At 37.2% G+C, this 19,318-nt stretch overlaps 1 long non-coding RNA gene across 1 annotated transcript in view; it reads right to left on the minus strand.

The window, feature by feature from the left end:
• Positions 1–19,312, minus strand: part of LOC146588940 (uncharacterized) — an 87,169-nt gene extending 67,857 nt beyond the window's left edge. Inside the window, exons 1-2 of the long non-coding RNA XR_014897330.1 lie at positions 19,075–19,312; positions 3,892–3,940 (exon numbers count right to left, since the gene is read on the minus strand). This is a non-coding gene — a long non-coding RNA (uncharacterized LOC146588940). The remainder of the gene's footprint in view (positions 1–3,891; positions 3,941–19,074) is intronic.
• Between the last annotated feature and the right edge of the window lie 6 nt (positions 19,313–19,318).

Below are 19,318 nucleotides of genomic sequence, written 5' to 3' on the forward strand. Positions count from 1 at the left end.
AAAAGAAAAGAAAACCCACGCAGTAACTATTTCAGTGAGTCTCTTGGAGTCATCACAACTTTGCAAAGACAAAATTTCAGGTTATTATATGCAAATGTCATTACAAAAGGTATCAGAGATCTCCTCCACTAATCTCTGAGCCATACATAACTTCCACCACTACATGTTTACTCATTCAACGGATACCATAGAAATTCTCAAGTCTTCTTATGCCAATTCATTACCAGGTAAGGGATTAGTGAGCTAAACAGACTGCTACAAACTTATATTGCATTATGCACCTACTACTTTTGAGCAATGTTTCTCTCAAAAATGTAAAGGTAACTTGGAAATGAAAGGCATAGCATTTGCCTATTCTGTGGTATCTGTGACAGCTATTTCAAATACTGGGTGATTTGGAGAGTTTTTATCTTCCAAAAAGCATAGTCAAAGGCTTTAGTCTCACAGCTTATTCAGTTAGTGCTTATTTATTTTAAAATACATCCAAGGTTTCTATTTCTCAGTAGCCAAGCTCACTTCAAATATTCTCCATAAAACATGCTGTCTGATAACTTTTTTTGCTGGCAATGCAAAACACTGCAAAGTATCAAGGTCAAGCATGAATAAACGTCAGCTCCTTTTCTTCCCYCTCTGAGATGGGAATTACAAATGTTCTCCCTGCACCTAGAATAGAGCTCTGCGTCCTACAGAGAAGTCTTCATTCTTTTCCTTTTCTTATAATTAAATATTTTTTGATATTAGCACCCTATCTTTAAAATGAGCTTAATCTTAGTATTACTGTTTTTAGGTTTTATTTAATTCCTCCCCCCAAATGCTGGAAGATCGAAATTATATACACCAAATGGAACAGATTCTAAACTCAGATATGCTAATGTAAGATCTTTGCAAGCCACAGTTCATGTTCTTCTGACACTTGTTTGCTTTATATTTATTCCAGATCTACTGTAGCAAAAATAAAAGGTAGAATCTCGCCCAAAGACTTCTGACAAATCTTTATCAGTAGAAAATTTGTTATTCACAATACAACACATGTCTTTAATTACTAAATGACTAAAAATATTAATGACATTTTGGCCATATGTCTATTTATCCATTAAGCTTTGACACATTTGCATTACATAATTGCCAGGAACTTTGAACAGAAGTTTGGAGTTTCATTACATATTATTTGCACTTTTTTTTTTTTTTTTTTTAAAAAAAAAGATAATAAAAAGGACTTACCTAGTGATTTTTGAGCTGTACTCAGTTACTGGAAGGCATTTTTATTAACCCTATCTTATCTTCTAGACCATAATGTGCGCTCTTGGAAAATCTAGTTTCTAATGGTGTGTCTTTGTCGGGATACAAACCAATCTAAATTTAAATGTTCATCTCTGCGTATCTTCTTTTTGATGTTAACATAAATTCTTAAATCATGGAGAAGTAAAATAGGATGCAAATTTGAAGCTGTAAATTTCAGCAAGTTTCTCTAATACTGAGTGGGAAGCATATTTCATTAGTCCAGCTGTATTCAACAGCATCTTTGTAAATTCCTTCACGACTGCAGTGAGATATTAGAAAAATAAAATGCCTCCAGCTCTTCCTATGCCACTTCCAATAATTTTTAGTCAAGTCAACACAACTTTCAAGAATTACTGAAGAATGGCAAGGAACTACAAAAATGTGCTACGAAAATTCATATAATGGATCATAATATAAGCCTGAATGAATTTATTCTGTGACAAATTAGTAGCCCATACTAAAAGTGAGAATCTAACCAATTGTCAGTATTTCAATAATCCATTTGAGATGTATATCACTTCTGTTACACGCTTTTTAATTAGGTGCTCTAAAGACTTAGAGGACAACATTATCTCTTTTCTCTCTCTTTGTGCTTTGTATTACGTATGCATGAAAAGTACTGACCTTCAATCCTTAAAAACGCAATCTTCTATTTGTTCACATGTCAAGTAGACACAAACACTTATGGAACTAATATGTGATAAAAGCTACCTYGTATAAGTGTCTCACTTTTGTCTTATAAACACCCCTATAAAGCTAATGAATATCTCATTCAAGAGTATTTTTCAGGCATGCTTCTAAGCAGCCCTGAAACACATTGTTAAAGCTAAACACCTTTTAAATCCTTTCTAAAAAAATAAACTGACTTAAATGCATTCAGTAAAACTTCCACAATAAAGGACTACACATATAGCAGCATCAGACTAGATCAGCGATACTCCTTTGTAACCTGAATTCTTATTTACTAGTAAGTAGAGATATTATTTTTACATAGTCTACCAAACAACAACTTTTGACTTTTAACAGTGTGTAATTTGAACCTGAGATCAATAATGCATTTCATCAACAATAGCCTCAGTTACTAAGTTTCCTTAAATATAMTCTCTCAACTTTTGCCACAAACTAGGCCTTTAATTGTCTTCCCCTTTGAAGCAGAAGGCTTTTCAATTTCCACTGAAAGCAGATAAAGCCAGACTTCTCCTACTGCCAGGATAAGTAAGGGAGCAAGTAGTAGAGGCATCACGTAGGAGAATATCGCAGGCTTTATGTAGCCATGAGGTTAGATTCACTCTGCCTCTCTTTTTTTAAATCAATGTTGCAATCGTGAAGTTTTGGATCTTGCAGGCCAACAAAACTTCCAGTGTTTAAACCTACTTTTCTAAAGCTCTCACACTTTACCATCCATGTGTTCCAGTGCTTACACATCTCAGAAGATACACTGGTGATATAAATGAAGATACCATGTATTTCTTATATCTATTTACTTAGTCTCTATACCATGGTAGGAAGGAAAGAGCAGAATTCATCATTCCCTATCATATAAGGCTCTGACTTAGCTCTCTAATTATTATTTATATCTGTGTAAAGTTGCCTCTGCAGTTTTAAAAAATGTGCTCCAAGTAGCAAAAGTAAGTGATGGTAATGGTAAGTCAGTGTTTGGGAAGCTGTGAATCACTGGAGAATAGGGGAAATGCACCAATAAAAGTTCTGAGTACATTAAAGAAGAAACTAAATACTCAATTCATACACTCCAGGTTGGGAAAATACAAAGATACGAATTTTAGTGTCTCTAAACATTAAATTCAAGGACTTGTGCTGTTAGTACAGAGTTATACTTGCAGAGTAATCTTATCTTAGTACCAGAAGWGTTCACTTAGCTTGCACTTCCAAGTAAAACCATATCTTAACGTGCAGAATTAAAGAAATGAAAAAAGGCAAGCTTATTTGCTGTTCTTCAAGAAAATAAGACATGACTTTAAATCTTCTTTGTTAAAGTATTATAATGCATCATGCAGTATTTAATTGAAATAATAAACATTGCCAACTCTGGATTCTAAACTCTATTTCCTTCAATACTTTAAGCAGAAAAGAGACATTTCTCCAGGCAATCATGGAAAATGTTTTCCTAATTTAAGAATACAAAATGGTTTTGTATTGCCGTTGTATTTGGATTATTGCCAAGTGGAATATCTGAACAGAGGTATTAAATAACCATGTGAACAGCCATAAGAATTAGAAAATATGCTTGCAATTCATGTGCTGTGAAATCAGAATTACGGGCAAAATGACATTTTAAAATGTCTTCATCTTTGTGCAACCGAAGTGTATCCAAGATAACACAGCAAGGATTCCTGTATTTCCCAGCTTTTTGTTCCATATGGATAAGGCCATTGATAGACCTATTTTTATAAGCAGAGATAACTAGACCTAAATTCTTTAGAAGTCAGTCAGTGCTACCTTGATAATGATTCCCTGAACAGCAGCTCTTTCATCATACCTGTTCTGTCATATAAGGAATAAGATACAACAAAATAATTGATGTATTTAATATTCAAGAATTACTATATTCATCTTCCTTATTTGCTATTTACATTACTTTACAGGACTTACCCTAAAATTCTGATCCAGTCAGTGGCTTCAGCAAGAGTAGGATCAAGCCCTGAAAGAATAAAAGTATTCAGTGGATATATGCATCTGAAATTATTGTCATTGGAATAATGACAACAAATCAAAATAATATGACTCGAATATAGTTCACAGAAATCATTATAGTCCTCTGAAAACTTATTTTCATCACAAAGTCTGCAAACATAGTAGCAAATGAATGAAGCCCATCCTATTTTGTGACCAGTGTTGCTATGTGAATTTAGGTAATACAAATGAACACACCTTTCACAGAGTTTCTCCCACATGCTGTGTAAAAAGAAAATATTAGAATGTGTGAGGTATCCTGGATGGTGCTGGTGTTTTCATTCCCTGAAGCAATACTGCCATCTTGCGGGGAAAGTGTTTTAAAGAACGTGTCCTAGACCTGTTCGAAGTGATCTGGAGTTTGAGACACAAGAGGTAAGGAATCACCAGGGGTGTGAACTGGAAAATAGCCAGGGCCCACAGGACATTGTTATTTTTTTGGACCAGAAACCTGTTTACATGGTGGAAGATCAAAGATGGCAACCAATACTCTCTCGAACTAAGAACTCTTAAAAATAAGCTCTATCTTCGTTTACTTTAATAGCTAGAAAAATGTTCCAGCTTGCAGTGACACATTCAAAACTAAGTGAACTTGCATTTCTGGTGCAAATGAGAGCAAAACTTTACAGACAGCCTATGCTAAAAGTTGGTAAATTCCACTTCCTTTCTTTTACCTTTCACTATGCAACTGAAGTAYTGCTGGATTTTGTGCAGCAGACCTTGAAAAAACTTTCATGAACCAGACCCAATGGGACCATTCKACAGAGACATGTTTTCACTCATAAATTCTCACTTGCTAAAAAGTCCGGAGTGGGTACTAACGTTCTTTCTGTATGTTCCGTCGCTAACTCATACACACAAGAACTATGATCACCCAGAGTTGGAATAAATTGAATAGCACAGATCAGAGAAATACTGTTATTAGACCTAGACTGAAATTTTCCAACCACGTTTTCCAGCTGAAATGTCATGTCAACAAAATTCACACAGCCTCAGCAGAAATTTGTTTTTGAAAACTAAAGAAAGTAGGTTTAGTAAGATAAAAATTCTGACCTCATTTTCGTGAAATATTTCAATTTTCTATTTCCATGTTTAAAATGTGTAATGCACAAAATCAAAATTTTAAATGTTTCATTTTACCAGCACGAATGAAAGAAATTACTACTGTTACAATGAACAGTACAAGAGCCTGCACATGCATGCATGCACAATCAACTTTCTCCTGGGAATAGTTAAAATCTCTTGAAATTAATTTTATTAGCATGCCTAAAGATCTCATGTATTTCTAGACAAAAATCCTTCGTCTTCCAGGTCACAAAATCTTCCAGGTCTTCCTGCAAACCTGCTCACACCTGAAACAGCTTCATGCACTTTGGCTTTACTGTTGCAGCTCTATACAGCAAGCTCTCGATTCTCCCAATATGGAAATTTATTACAAGATATTACAAAGAGCTATTTTAATTAAGTCCCTGCAGGTGTCATTAAAAAGAAGCAGTTACTTTCCAGTTAAAGTAACTAGCTAGTAGACAGAGGACCACTGGATTCCACCACTGCTGTGTAATGTTAGATTCTATCCTTACTCTGTCATGGTCTATCACAGCTCTGCATCTCTATTTAATCCTCTGAAAGACAGTAAAAAACACCATCTTGTGCATATTTGAGTAACACAGCTACACAAATACAAAATTCTTTGATATCTTTGAATGAAAGGCAGTACAGCTTCAATTATCAGCTGTGCTCATAGAGTAGCACTAGGAGTAGCCGTAGTTACTCAGGACAGCAAGCATTTGAACCACAGACACGTCAAACCTCTTGTCCATGCTCAGTTTATGCTGCTGACAGTGGGACACAAACTAGCTGAAGGCTAGCCAGAGCATATTTATTAGCCTGCATCGCTACCCCAACAGGCACTGGGCGACCCAAGAACACCTTTCTCCCCTCCTCCACTGCCCTTCTGCAGGAGCAGGGAAGAGAAAATTCTATCCTAGGCTTCCCGAACAACAGCTCTTTGCAAGGAAACTGCATTGTAAACCAGAAAATCTGGTCCTATATAATTAAACAATATTTGGGGGTTTTGAACTAGTAGCAGGACCTGTTCTTAACAATTATTTGGAAGCCTACTTAGTCAAGAGATRCTCTATCCACTTCACTTCAAAACCTATCTCATTGTATTCACTATAACAATCTGCCACGCACCACTCCCCCCCCACACACACTTTCTGAATCCAGCGCACTTAATGTCTGGAGTCTCTAAAACCCGTACTTGGTTAATATATTCAATCTGAAACTAGTGCCTAAAACAAATTGTGTTTAAGGAGAGATTAGAACACGTCATAGTTTCCTCCCTCTGCAAAGTCCTCTTGGATCCAGTGGTAATTGCCTCTGAATCCTCTGATTCTGCATCACTCTTTCAATTCTTGTAGATCTGAATGCTTCTGGCACAAGAATAAAGCAAGTACAGGCGTAGAGGAAGGATAATGTTACATGTATACATGAGTTTACCACATCTGCAAACAAGATCTGCTCATTATGTTTCCTGACACTGGTCATCCAGCTGAGAACTTGAGATTTTTATCTTGGTTGGAGTCTGAGAGCTCCAAATAAAATGGACTTGGGAGATGCATGTATTTAATTTGAAGAGTAGCCTGACGCTGTCAACAGTGCAAATGCCCCTTTAAAGATAAAGGTGCTTTTTWAAWTTTTTTTTTTTAATCTATATATCCCACCTCTGACTATTAGTCTGCCCTAAAGTACTCTCATATATTTGGTCCCTTCTATTCACCTGAACTTCCTTTGCTTTCTTAAAAATCCTGTTAAAAAAATTAGAAATAACAGATTTGTGCCATACAGAGGTCATGTCTACACAGTAAAGATGCTTTATAAAGTGTAAGATTTTTATAACACTGCATAAACTCATATCTGAGTAGGCCAATAACCTTCTTCTGCAATTTCTGTCCTTAGAAGTGGTTGATATTTGCAGAACCCATTCAAAGGAAGGGCTAGTTGTAAGAGGAACTTAGTAAGAGAGGCTATTAAATAAGCAGGAGTTTCAGAAATATTTAAGTTCAAAGATAATGACCAATATAGAGGATTTGTCTTTCCTGAAAAAATTTTTTTTCAAATTTTCTACTGACATAGAGTACATTAAAAAAAGAAACATACCTATTACAGTACAGTTCAAATTAAGATTCTCAGTGCTTCACTAACTTTATAAATAGGCCAGTTTTATAACAGTCCAGGAGCTGGCTTCTTGTACATACAGTATGCTTCCTTCAAAGGATGAAAAGCCACAAAGTTTATCTAACTGACCAACTAAGAACACCTCCAACATCATAGAACGCCCTAACTCTGCTCTGAGCACTGCCAGAAGGTCGGACAGCACCACAATAACATAAAAAGTCCAAGTTGCTGAATTCCTCACAGGTGATGTGAGCTTCCTCCCTGAATTCCCACAACAGAGCTTTTTTTTTTTTTCTTCTCCACCTCTGGCAAGCAGTGAAAATTCGCAACTCGAAATAAAATGGAGCTGAAGAAGACTAATCTACTTTAAGTGTCACAAAATCCTAGTTTTATAAGTTTTTCTTCAAAGACTTCTTTTCTTTCTCTTGAAGCAGCAGCAGCAGTTATGACTGTCTGCTTGTTGGGGAGATTTGCAAAGCAGTCTAAAGGCTGAGTTCAGCCAAATATCAGTATACGTGCAACTGGAATAACTATCAGCAATCTCTGAATTAATCTTGAAAAGTCAGATTTCAACTGACTATTTATTCTTTTCAACTGGCTATTTTTTATTCTACCTAAATTTCTTTATTATTAGCATCACAGTGAAAAATCACTTTCTGAAACTGGAGGAATTCTTCCCACAGAATTGTTTGGCAACACAATAAGTACTTTCCAGTAAAGCATTGCAGCTATTGAAGTTACTTGTATAATTCAAGAAATAGCTCATTCCTTATCCAAAATCATGACTAAATAGCACACTTTTTTCAACAGATTCATAGACAGCATTTGGCAAATGATGTAGTAAGAATTTTGGCTAGATCTGTCCCCTCAGCTACCACGTGCATTTTGAAATACCATTTTTAGCCATTTATAAGAGGATAGTAAGGAAGGTAGAATTATTTCCATGAGATTTCCTGAAAATAAATCATCTCCTGAACTAAAAGTTCTGGATTCCTATAGCTGGTCTTCCCTTCACAAGTTAAGTTAAAATACTATTTCACCTTGCAAGTGTAGTTTAATATACTGCAAACATGAAGACTTATTAATTTAAACTGAGGTTTCTAAAGAGATCCTTTCTTACAAATCCCTTGAGTAACATCCAGAATTGTTAAAGTTACATATAACTTCTTTCTATGCTTGTATCATTAGCAYAGTTCTGATTACAGAGTGATATTGGCAAAAGCAACTTCTAGGCTTTAAAAAAGCTCCTGATTATGAGCAAAACTGCTGCATATTGCTCCAGTGTTCAAATTCATATGAGAAGCTCCCTTATTCCTTAGGCTTCTCCTCCTGAATTCAACTCCCAAGTTGAGAGTTTTCCTCTCCAGTGCTGCTGGACTACGTGACAAAAGAGGCTCTGTGCTGCTGGTACAGTTGTTTATTTCAGTGATGCTGGCTACTGGTAAACAACCAACGGGGACTTCCTGATGTAATTTCCTGTTCTTTTTAAATCTTACTATGAGTCCAYAGCTAAAACAGTTTACAGTAGGATCAAGAACCTTCTGTTTGCAAGGTGTCTGAAACCTAGAACAGCCTCTGTGGTTCAATACATTATGTTCAGGTTTTGCAGCAACGATAGACTGCTGTGATGGATGAAGGAAGACAACTGAGATGGATTTGTATGACATTAATATTAATGTTTTGCATTTTCATTATATAATATTTTCTGGTCTAAAGCTTTCTTGATTAGCATTAACCACGGCAGTATTAGGAACTTCATTGTTTCTGCTTTCTTTAGTATAAAGGCCCACAAAGGAGAAAGTGTTCTGCTTCTTCGAAGAATCTCTGTGTATACAGTTCAGCTGATTTTTGTTTCTGTGCTGTTTACTCTGTTTGTTCTTCTTACCATCAGTGTCAGGAGTGGGACAGGTTTCCTCACACACAAATCCAAGTTCTTCTGTTTTACAGGGGTTAGATTTTTTTTCCTTCTGTGTCTCCCATTCTTTTCCAAAGTTTGAGGATATTTCACTTTTTCATGGCATTTTCTGCAGAAGTCTTTATAATCAAGGTAAGTTCCAAACTTACATAAAAGTTTAATTGCTTCTTTTGAGTGGAACTGGGAGCGCTCAGGAAACAGTTGYGACAGTCACACGAGAAAGTATTCAGTATATACAGTAGCTTGCAAAATTGTAAGCTTTGTGAATTACATCATGCATAGCAAAGTCTAATGCTCACATACAGCTGTACAATGCTGTATAATATTCATGTATTCATGTATAATATTCACAGAGAACAAGGAAGTATTGCTAGTACGGTGTTAAGACCAAACTACCAAAATTAAAAAGTCTGAGTACTCAGAGATGTTAAACTAGTTATACCAAGCCTCTTCAGAGGATAGTGATAGAAGAGGGCCTAATTCTGCTCTCAAGAAAATCACTAAGATCATTTTTTGAGACTGAGGTATAAACAAAATAAAATATGTATAATAAATTCAAAGAAACAAAAAATATKAGATAAGGGTATCATGCCACAGTTAACATTTAATTAAAAGACCTCTGACATCTAACTTCTTTTAATTTGTAGATATGTCCAGTTTGCAGTAGAAAAGATTTCCTGAGCTTATTCTCAATGTTAAAAACAAAGACTTCCTTTTCTGGGTTGAAAATAGCTGCACTCATCCATATGCTAACTACCATACTCTATCTCAGTACTGGCATACTTGAAAAGGCTAATGGAATGCAAATTGATAGTCCAAATCCATAAATCTCAGCTATTTCCAAGATTTAGGGCTGTAAGAACATACAGATGCATTAAGCATCTTATACAGTTAATAATATTTACAACTTCCCGAAAGGTACATAAGCAAATAGTCAGGGAAGCAACACGACCAAAACAATCATTTATTTGAAATTACATTTCTCTCATGACTTTACACAGATGAAGTGACCATAGCCTRAGAAATGCTGGCTTGTTTTCAGTTTCATACCTAGCTCTTTAGCTCTGCTTGTGAATATCCCACAGGTTTAACAAGAGTTCTTCATATTGCATATTGGTACCAAAATAATGCTGTGGTTGAAGGAACATCTTATGTAACTACTATTTAACAAAATAACATTGTCTAGGAAAAAAGTCATTAAGCAATTCAAGTGTATCGAGTGGCATCATCCATAGCCACATGATGGATTTGAAAGAGCCAATCCAACATGAAAATTAACCAGTAATTTGTCTGAAATTTAAAAGTCACCTTCTGCAGGAGACAAAATAAACAAACAAGTAAATAAATAAAAGCCTATACATGGAACATTTGACTCTAAATGCTTTCGATCCTTTCCTCAAAGGAAAAAAACAAACAAACAAAAAACCCAAAAAACAGCTTGTTACTTCATCCTAAGGTAAAGCCATTGTCTAAGCAACCAAAGAACCAAAGAACCATAAACCAAAAGCAGTGAAGTTTTCAGAACTGTTTCTGATGCTGTGAATTCTTATTTGAAAAAAATTAAATCATGAAAATATCTTCAAAACATCTTTTTGTAATCACCGTTATTTCTTTTTAACACAGTGATTCCTGGCTTCATTAACATCAATTATGCAACAGTTGCCCTTTCAATTTTCAAAAAAAGCACCATAAAATTGCTAGTACTGCTGAGGAATGTTCAAAAGGACTCTCTAGATTGTTTAATCTAATTTGGCTGTATGGAAATATAGCAATCAAAAAGGATAATGCTCCTTACTTGTGACTGCAGCAAAATTACTGTACCAAGGCTGCCAAGAACATCAATGTTTTTATGAGGCACCTAAAACTTCCCTAACCTCTTCATTCCTAAAATGTGTACTACATCCTGAACAAATCTGAAGACATGAAAATAAGTAACACAGCAATACAGGGAGAGCATTAACAAAAGACAGGTATGCTACAGCTTCAGCCTGTCTTTGAGAAATCTAGGACACAAAACTAGAGAAAGGCTGAAGTAGCAGCAATAAAATAGGAAAGACCAGATTGAAGGATTAGCAAAAATTTCTTTTTATTAACACATTTTACAAACTTAAAAATTTTTGCTATAGCCAGACTTGTTTTTTTCCTAGAATTCAGCAATCCAAAAAGACAAAATCCTAAAAGACAAACACGACTTATCTTTGTTATAACCTCTTGGGCAGTTTTGATGAAGTAACTCTTTGATGATCTGACATTGGCACCCTCCTCATTTCAGAAACCTTCCTGGACTAAAAAAAAATAAAAAAAAAACAAACAAAACAAAACAAAACCCCCCACAGATCTTGAATGCAGGGTAGAAGGTGGTATTGTTATGCAAGTTTTCCTGTATGTGGTAGTAAACCTGGAACATCAACAAGTTCATGCATGCTTTTGGCTCTCTTATCCTGGCAGACATACTTCCCAACTGTATATTCAGAATTTGATTTCCATTAAGTGCTTCCTTTACTGGCAGTATCTAAAGTACAGATCTATACACTAATATTAGTATTTTGAAACTGGGTTGGGCTGCTTAGTGTAAATCTTTTGTTACCTTAACGAATACAAAAAAAAACACATGAGCAAAAGCGCAGGGAAAGAGAGGCAAGTTTCTTGGATAAAGAGTGGCAGGCATTCATTCTATATGAAAAAAATGCATTAAGTACTATACATAGCCCAGCTCATTATCAAGAAATTTAGCATACAGAACCCTCTAATTCATGCCCTCCTGCCATCCCGTAGATGCACTCTACATTACTAACCAGACCCCACCCCCCAAAAAAAATACAGTGAGCACTCCTCCTTTAAAATGAACATTTAAAAGAACCTTTTTCTGAAAAGCTAAGTCCCATGAATGGATTTGATCCAAAAGATTTGGAATTCATCCCTATGTAGGTGTCCCAGATGTGCTTACATCTATCCAACAGGCCCAGTTAACAAGCCCAGTCTAAATCAGAGGCAACAGGCAAATGGCTAGGCACTGAACTTTTAACTGTCACAATTACTCTGCACTGGCCAAAGCAGTCTATGGCAGCTGCCAGCAGAATAGTAGAACAAGTAATAGTAGAGCAAGAAATTTACATCCCATGCTAGCACTGATTAGGAGACCCAAATCAGCATAAAAGTGCACACATTTCAAAGCCAGTTCTGCAGCTAAACCTTCAAATTAAAAGGCTGGGGAAATGCATCTCTTCTCCAGAGACATCTTTCTGAAAAGGCAGTAATGACAAACAAGGCGGCACTTAAAATTCTTTATTATTACTTTTCCCCCAAATTAATTCAGTCCAACCAACAGACGTACTCCAAACATTTAGATGAGAAGTCACTTCAAAAACCAAAAACTTTAGAACTGACATACATGTGAACAAAATGAGATTGCTTTTAGAAACCAGATGCTTCAAATCTTCGAATCTCACAACTTAGCATTTATTTTTAATCTCTCACTCAGAAGAAAGACTACTAGCTCTACATAATTACTGTATCAATGCAGACCCCATAGTCTGACAAGCTGCTAATATTTAGGTCTGAATTTAAAACATAACAGTTAAGAGTCTGTACTGTTTTCCATCACATGGCCCAAGCAGAACAGGAAACAACTTGCTGGGAGATTTCAGTGTTTTACCAGTCTGAGGACACTTCGTAGACAAGTCCTAGCCTAGCCTGACTCACACTATGTCCACACTAACATTCCTTGCATTCATCCTTTGACAGCATTCCCCGTGCCAGAGCTCCAGTGCTGGCAGCTGCCATAGACTGGCAGCTGACATTTTAAATGCAACGTCAAACCTCTGGCAGCTCCCTTTGCTGCTGCCAAAGGTAAAGCTACACTAATCCATGGAAGAAAGCGTCCAGCAACCCCCTCAGCAGATGAGGCCTTAAAGTCCTAGAACACTACAGACACTCAGCAGACAGCCTATTGCAAAACAAGGACAAGGTTGAGCTCAGAGAACTACAAAGCTGGCAGCAGAGTGGGTTTTATCAAGCCTCCCAACAGCTCTGTACATACAACATCCTGTTCAGTGCTGAACATAATGTCTGAAATGAAGATGTGTTTTTTAAGCCCATCTTAATCTTGGGACAACTTGAAGTGRATAGAAAGCCTGCATCTCCCCTATGTGTGACATCTGAGAACAAAATCAACAGGTAAAGGCAGAAAGCCCAAGCAACCCCCTTCATTTAAAAGTTACTTTAGGAATGTCTCACTGTGAGATWCTATTCTGTGTCCTGTCCCTTTGGGGACACAATTTTTGCTCTCTGCAGGCCATACCTCTGCAAACAGAAAGCCGCAAGACTGCAGACGCATGATCATCCTGTGATATGAGTAAAACCTGGGAGGAGGACCAACCTACAGCAGCAACTCTCCCTTACCCTAAAACTGCTACAAAATAACCCAGTCTCTCCTAGTATTCCCCCTGACCAGTGGAAACAAATGATTTGTGACTGTACAGAGCAATGCAGATGGGAATGTGTCGAGCCCTGTCACTAAGCAGCATTATACAGAAACGAGAAGAGAGGTGACAGCCCGYTCTTGCTTTCCTCCCACTACCCCTGCAGAAAAGGCTGGCAGATCCCTGCTCTGGGTCAGGGCAGGGAGCCCAACTGCAGAGGCTGCACAGCAAGGGAGCCCAAGGCTCAGATCCTGCACTGCCCTTGCACTTGCCAGAGCCAYGAGAGGGCATGTGGGGAGGTCCAGGCAGTTGGGCACTACTGCCTTATTGTCACAGTCCTGGCATCTTAAGAAAATGTGAAGAAAACATTTTTTATTCGGAGGGAGGCCACCCAGGATCACAAGCCTGGGTCAAGGCCTATGTACTAGGCTTTGCTGATGATGGGAAATCACCCCATTTGACCAAAAAATGGTGAGCAGTATAATTAGCACTCACCACTAATATTAAACATTATCAGATTTAGTCTGAAGGGTCACCAGGAATCTCTACTGCAAACCTGAACTGTTTAACTCTCCTGGACTCAAGGGCAGCTATAAATACTTTGAGAGTTCATGCTGAGAGCAGTCCTATGTGAAGCTAAGCTACTCTTATTTTTGCACATTACAGAGTCTTATTTAGTGCTGCCTTTGCACTCTCACGGTGACTCTCCAAGAGTAATCCTCATATGCCATAAGTGTTAATTCAATGTTTTTAAATATACCAGCTATGTCAGTGTAAGGGTTTTTTTTTGAACCTCTGAAGTCACTGAACAATTTCAGTGACTGACATTACCATAACAGTATGCATTTAAGGCAACTCTCCTTTCTCACTTTCCCGCATTTAAGCCTTTGTTACATTGGTGTGAATAGAGACGCCTTCCCCGCGCCATCCCGCTAGCCCTACAGGAGGGGGTTAGACAACATGCTAGCCCATATTCCAAAAAGGATGGACACAGTACACCTTACTAGTCTGTATGTTTAGAAAGAGAAAGCAGATTTCTTAGCTGGTGCACTTTTTAGGTAGAAGAGCTACAGTAGGCTCCCTACTACAGTCTGGCCATGAGCCTAGGGCAGTAAAGTCAGTGTAAAATTTGCTGGGATCCCTAAAACTCTACATGATACCATCCCACACCCGTTTCCAATTTCACACTCACACAAAGTGAAAGTGGTCCTGCCAGTGCATGTTTTACTTCCAAAACAACCAGAACAGTTTTAACAAGTACATCAAGAGGTCAATACTTTTGTTTACACTACTAATGCAAGAAATTGCTCTGTAGGTTTAAGTACACAGTGTTGAAAATTTTAAGTCAAGCTGATGCAACAATACAGTGTTAATAAAGGAATCCTTGGTCCTGCAAAATTCTCCGAGGACTTCTACTTCCCTTTGCATCTGTAATTTAAACTTCAAATCCCTTAGAGAGCTCCTACACAAGACTAATGCTATCTTGGAAAAAAAATAACTTCAGAATATCTTAATGCTCAGTGTCTTGAAACCAGCGTAGGAAGATAATTTTTAACAAAAATGTCCATGAATCTTGGTTGCTGATTAATAATTAAAATAATCCCCAACTGCTTTTGATTGAAAAAGTCTTAAGCAAAAGGGATTACAGCATCAGAGAATAGAAAAGTACTTGCATGCTCACAGAGATTATAGCAKAAAACACTATTTAAGTGCATATACTTATATATATATATAAAATACTTTTATATATAAATAGAATTATATTATTATACTTATATATTTATACTTAAGTACATATACTACTTCAGACAAGGTAGACTACAGGCACTTTTCTTTTAAACAGATATCACAGAAAACTATGTAATGATTCTTTATCTTTAAATATTTTGAGTCCAGCTCTTGAGTCTCAATGAATTCAAAAAAATGACCCATTAAAAAACTAAAACATAAATGCCCCTTTCTAACAACAATTACAGAAGAATTAAAGTTATCAGTAGTCCATTTTTAAAGATCTTATTCACCAGTAATTTACCCTAGTCTTAGATTTTTATTGGCCTGCTTCATATTTAGCAAGCTAAAATCCAGTAAAGGGAAGCAGCAGGAGTTACCTTTAGAGATGCATTAGTCCATGTAATGGTCTCTTCTCCACCTCACATTAAGTCCACCATCCTGTCTTCTCCCCTGACCCTATCTTTACTCCAGSCCACATAAGGGCAAACCTAACAGGGTTTTTTACTGAAAGGATTGGATGGTGCAGTCAGTAGGCCAGAGGGTAGCCTAAGATTTTCCGAGAAATGCTTTAGGACCGCCGGTGTGATTCTGGAAGAGTTACATGAGGCTAAAACAACAAAGTGACCGGCAGTACAATGCACTGGTGGATTGTAACATCCTGAACGTTTACTAATCTCTGCTTCTATCAGTGGAAGTGGACTTTCCAAAGACTGAAAAGGGGAGAGGCTTCCAGCTGCTTTCTTCAAAGCTCTAACAATACAGCAGAGCTCTAGAAGAATGGTGCATCAGCACCAGCCACATTCCTAGTGTTAGGCACCTACAAAGTGGCAACTTCCTTTTGATACTTATTAGCAATTTGCCAAGGGTTGCAAACCTCAAGCTTTTTTAAATACAGCAATAACAAGGAAAACATGCATTGCTATACTGGCTCTAGAAATAAGGCTGCCAACCTCTGAAATGGGAACTAGACCTCCCACCATCAGTCTATTTGAAAACTCAGAGCTGAAATACTTCAAGGAAGAAATCCCAAATGAACAACATTCATGTATGTTACCTCTTTAAACAGGCTTTCTGTATGAAAAATTTATGACCAAGATGTATGAGCAATGTATGAGCAAGAACATCAGTTTGTACTCCAACACTCATTTTCTTAAGATTTTGCACTCCTAGTGTTTCAGTATACAATTGAAAATAAGAGGTACGTGTTAATATTCCCTCCATTTAATTTTTTTGAACTTTTTTCACTACCCATCAAATTTTGGATATGGGTGTTGGGACAGCAGCATTTCACCATAGAAATGGTTAAAGCATAATTTTGAAAGAGCCTATGGAGAGAGAGGTATCCAGTTCCCACAGGCTAACTTAGAAGTTCATCTTCTCTTAGAATGAAGGCATGCTATTTACTCTAAAATACCAATGGACCATAATCATATTTTCATTATTATGATGCATGCCTTCTTGTGATTTCTTGTATTAAACCTAGTAAAAAGGTGACACTTACTGAAAACTGACATACTTCAACACTCGTGACTGTCATTCACTAACAAACTCTCTCTGAATTACAGGTAATCAATGGCCTAAAAATTTTATCTGCACTCTCAAATCTGGTATCATTTTTAGCTTGAGATACCACCTTTCCCATTATTAATAATCATTATTATTAATAAGTATTATTATTAATGAGTTAAACTCGTGCTATGTTAAATTAACATCTATAGAAGATCAGGGTTCCCTTAATGAAACTTGAATTATGAATACTCCTTTTTAAAAAGTCTCATATATAGCAATTAAATACTGTAGCATGCACAAATTTCAAAAGCTCATAGTGATTTAATTATTAACTAGAGATTATTACATCATTAAAGATGTTCTATGCACACTTGCTACACTAKGTGTTTGTACAGTTCCAAAAGCTGGCAAAACCCTGATTCATATCTAGAGAGACAGATTTGTGGTAGCTACGTCTTTATCCCAACAGAATAACATATTTTAAAGTCATTGAGTCCCATGGCTTTGCCCCTTGTTAAGCACAGATGGCAGCAAAACACAAAGCAAGATCATAACACTTCAGGAAGTCAAAAGAACTTCTAAAAGCCCCATCTTTGAAAATGTTGGGCTCTTAAAATTTGGGGTTTCTTGTACAAAAGAGGAAAAATCCCCCAAGCTCAAGAGGCTTTGGCCCCTTAAAAAACAAGGGAACAAAACAGAAGCATCTATTATATATCATTATATAATGATAGTCACAAATCATTATATAATGATAGTCACAAATCATCCTTCAAGCCTCCCAGACACTTCCTTCATGATTGCATCTCTTTTCTTTTGCACGCTCACATCTCTGTTCTGACTCTTCAACTCAAACACTCTTTTGCTGATCTCATGGATCTTTGGACAGTACTGGGCAACAGAGCATCACCAAAAGGCTGTGCCTCTCTGAATATCTACAAATGTTGGTATTATTTTTCATCATTTGTAGAATTATACCTTTGCTTCCACAAAAATATTTACTAAAGTCTCTTTCAGAAAAAAAACCCTCAATCAGTAAAACACCTGTTATTCATCAGTAAAAAGAAATCTTCTCTAAAAGACAAGAATTTATTAATTTCATACTTCTTTTTCTATAAMAACAGTCATTTCATATTTCTCCCTCCTGTACAGGGGCATCTCTACAGAATACTGAGCTAACATAAAATTCCATTAAAAGCAAAGGACTCCTAGGTTCCTGTCTGGGTGTTTCACTTCATCACATTAGGGCATGAATGTCTGACTAAGATGAAGAACTTTAAGATGCTACACACTGTAAARCCAGACAATGACTCTAAGAACCCACTCATCTTTACTATATAAATAATTTGAATTCCTCCATTTACATAGCCAAAACACATAAGCGATTTATGTAAACTTTCAATAAGTAGATTTCTGTGCTTAGATCAAGGACTGGGATTCATAAAAGTTATGAAATGTAGCATCTACCATAGAACACTTGTGAGATGAAAATACAACTACTGACCTTATTATTTATAGTAGTATCCTCTTTGAGCCCCTTTTCAAATGTTCACAACTACATACTAACTCCAAAACACGCTACTTCTCACCTTTTAGAAAGCAGGATGACAGGAAGCTGAGGAGTTACATATTTTGTATTAATAATTAAAAGGAAAAGGACATTTGTTTTACTAAATAGATGTCACAATAGATTTTCAGTAATCCTGAATACAGTAGGTTTCAAAAATTATCCCAAAATGCTAAACTATTTGGACAAAAAAAACCCACAAATAACCCAAAGTTTTCTCCATTCTGCATTCTTCCACAAGAGGACACTAAAATAATGAGAAAACTATTTCTATGAAAGTGTAAAATCTTTTCTTGCAGAGAACAATGTTAACTGTAAAATAGTTCTTCAACTGAAAAGGGCCATACTTTGCAAATAAAGTTGGCATTAATGAATAGTTACTTTTCTTCTAGGGTGTATTTTAGCCATTTTAAAGACTAACATTTGATCCTTAGCATGCCTGAGGTAGCACGAGAAACAGATACACATAAGCTTTTTGTAGACAAAACCAGCAATTAACGGATGCTGAAGAAACATCCTTGTGTCTCCTTTGAAATTGCTGTTAGCCCTAATTTCACAAAGAAGCCAGCACGTGCTTAATTTCACAGTACTATTTCAAAGAAGCTTCTGGGTGCAGTGGAAAGCACACGTGCRCTAGCAGGATTACACCTACCTTAGTCTTTCACTATACGTTGGTTTCCTAATCCTATACTTAAGCACGGGAAAGTCACACACATACGCACACAAAAAACGTGTAACATAAACTGAGAGTTTACTTAAGCCACAACCCGTGCCCTTCGTACCAGCTTGCCTTCCAAAGGGCAGGCCGGAGGCCGCGGAGCTTGGCGCCCGCCGGGCAGGCTGTGAGGGCCGGGCAGCCCCGCTTCTGGGCGCCACGTCCCGCCTCTGGTCTGCACGGCGCCGAGGCGGCGGCCGAGGCCTGCTGCAGCCGGGGCAGGAAACGGCACCGCCGCCGAGCGCCCCTGCGCGCTTTCTCTCGCGCGCGACGGGAACAACCGCCGACCGCGCAGCCCCCAACGGCGCCGC

The sequence above is a fragment of the Rhea americana genome, unplaced genomic scaffold (assembly GCF_003343005.1).
Source record: "Rhea americana isolate MKP2758 unplaced genomic scaffold, rheAme1 scaffold_49, whole genome shotgun sequence".
Classification (NCBI taxonomy): Eukaryota; Metazoa; Chordata; class Aves; order Rheiformes; family Rheidae; genus Rhea; species Rhea americana.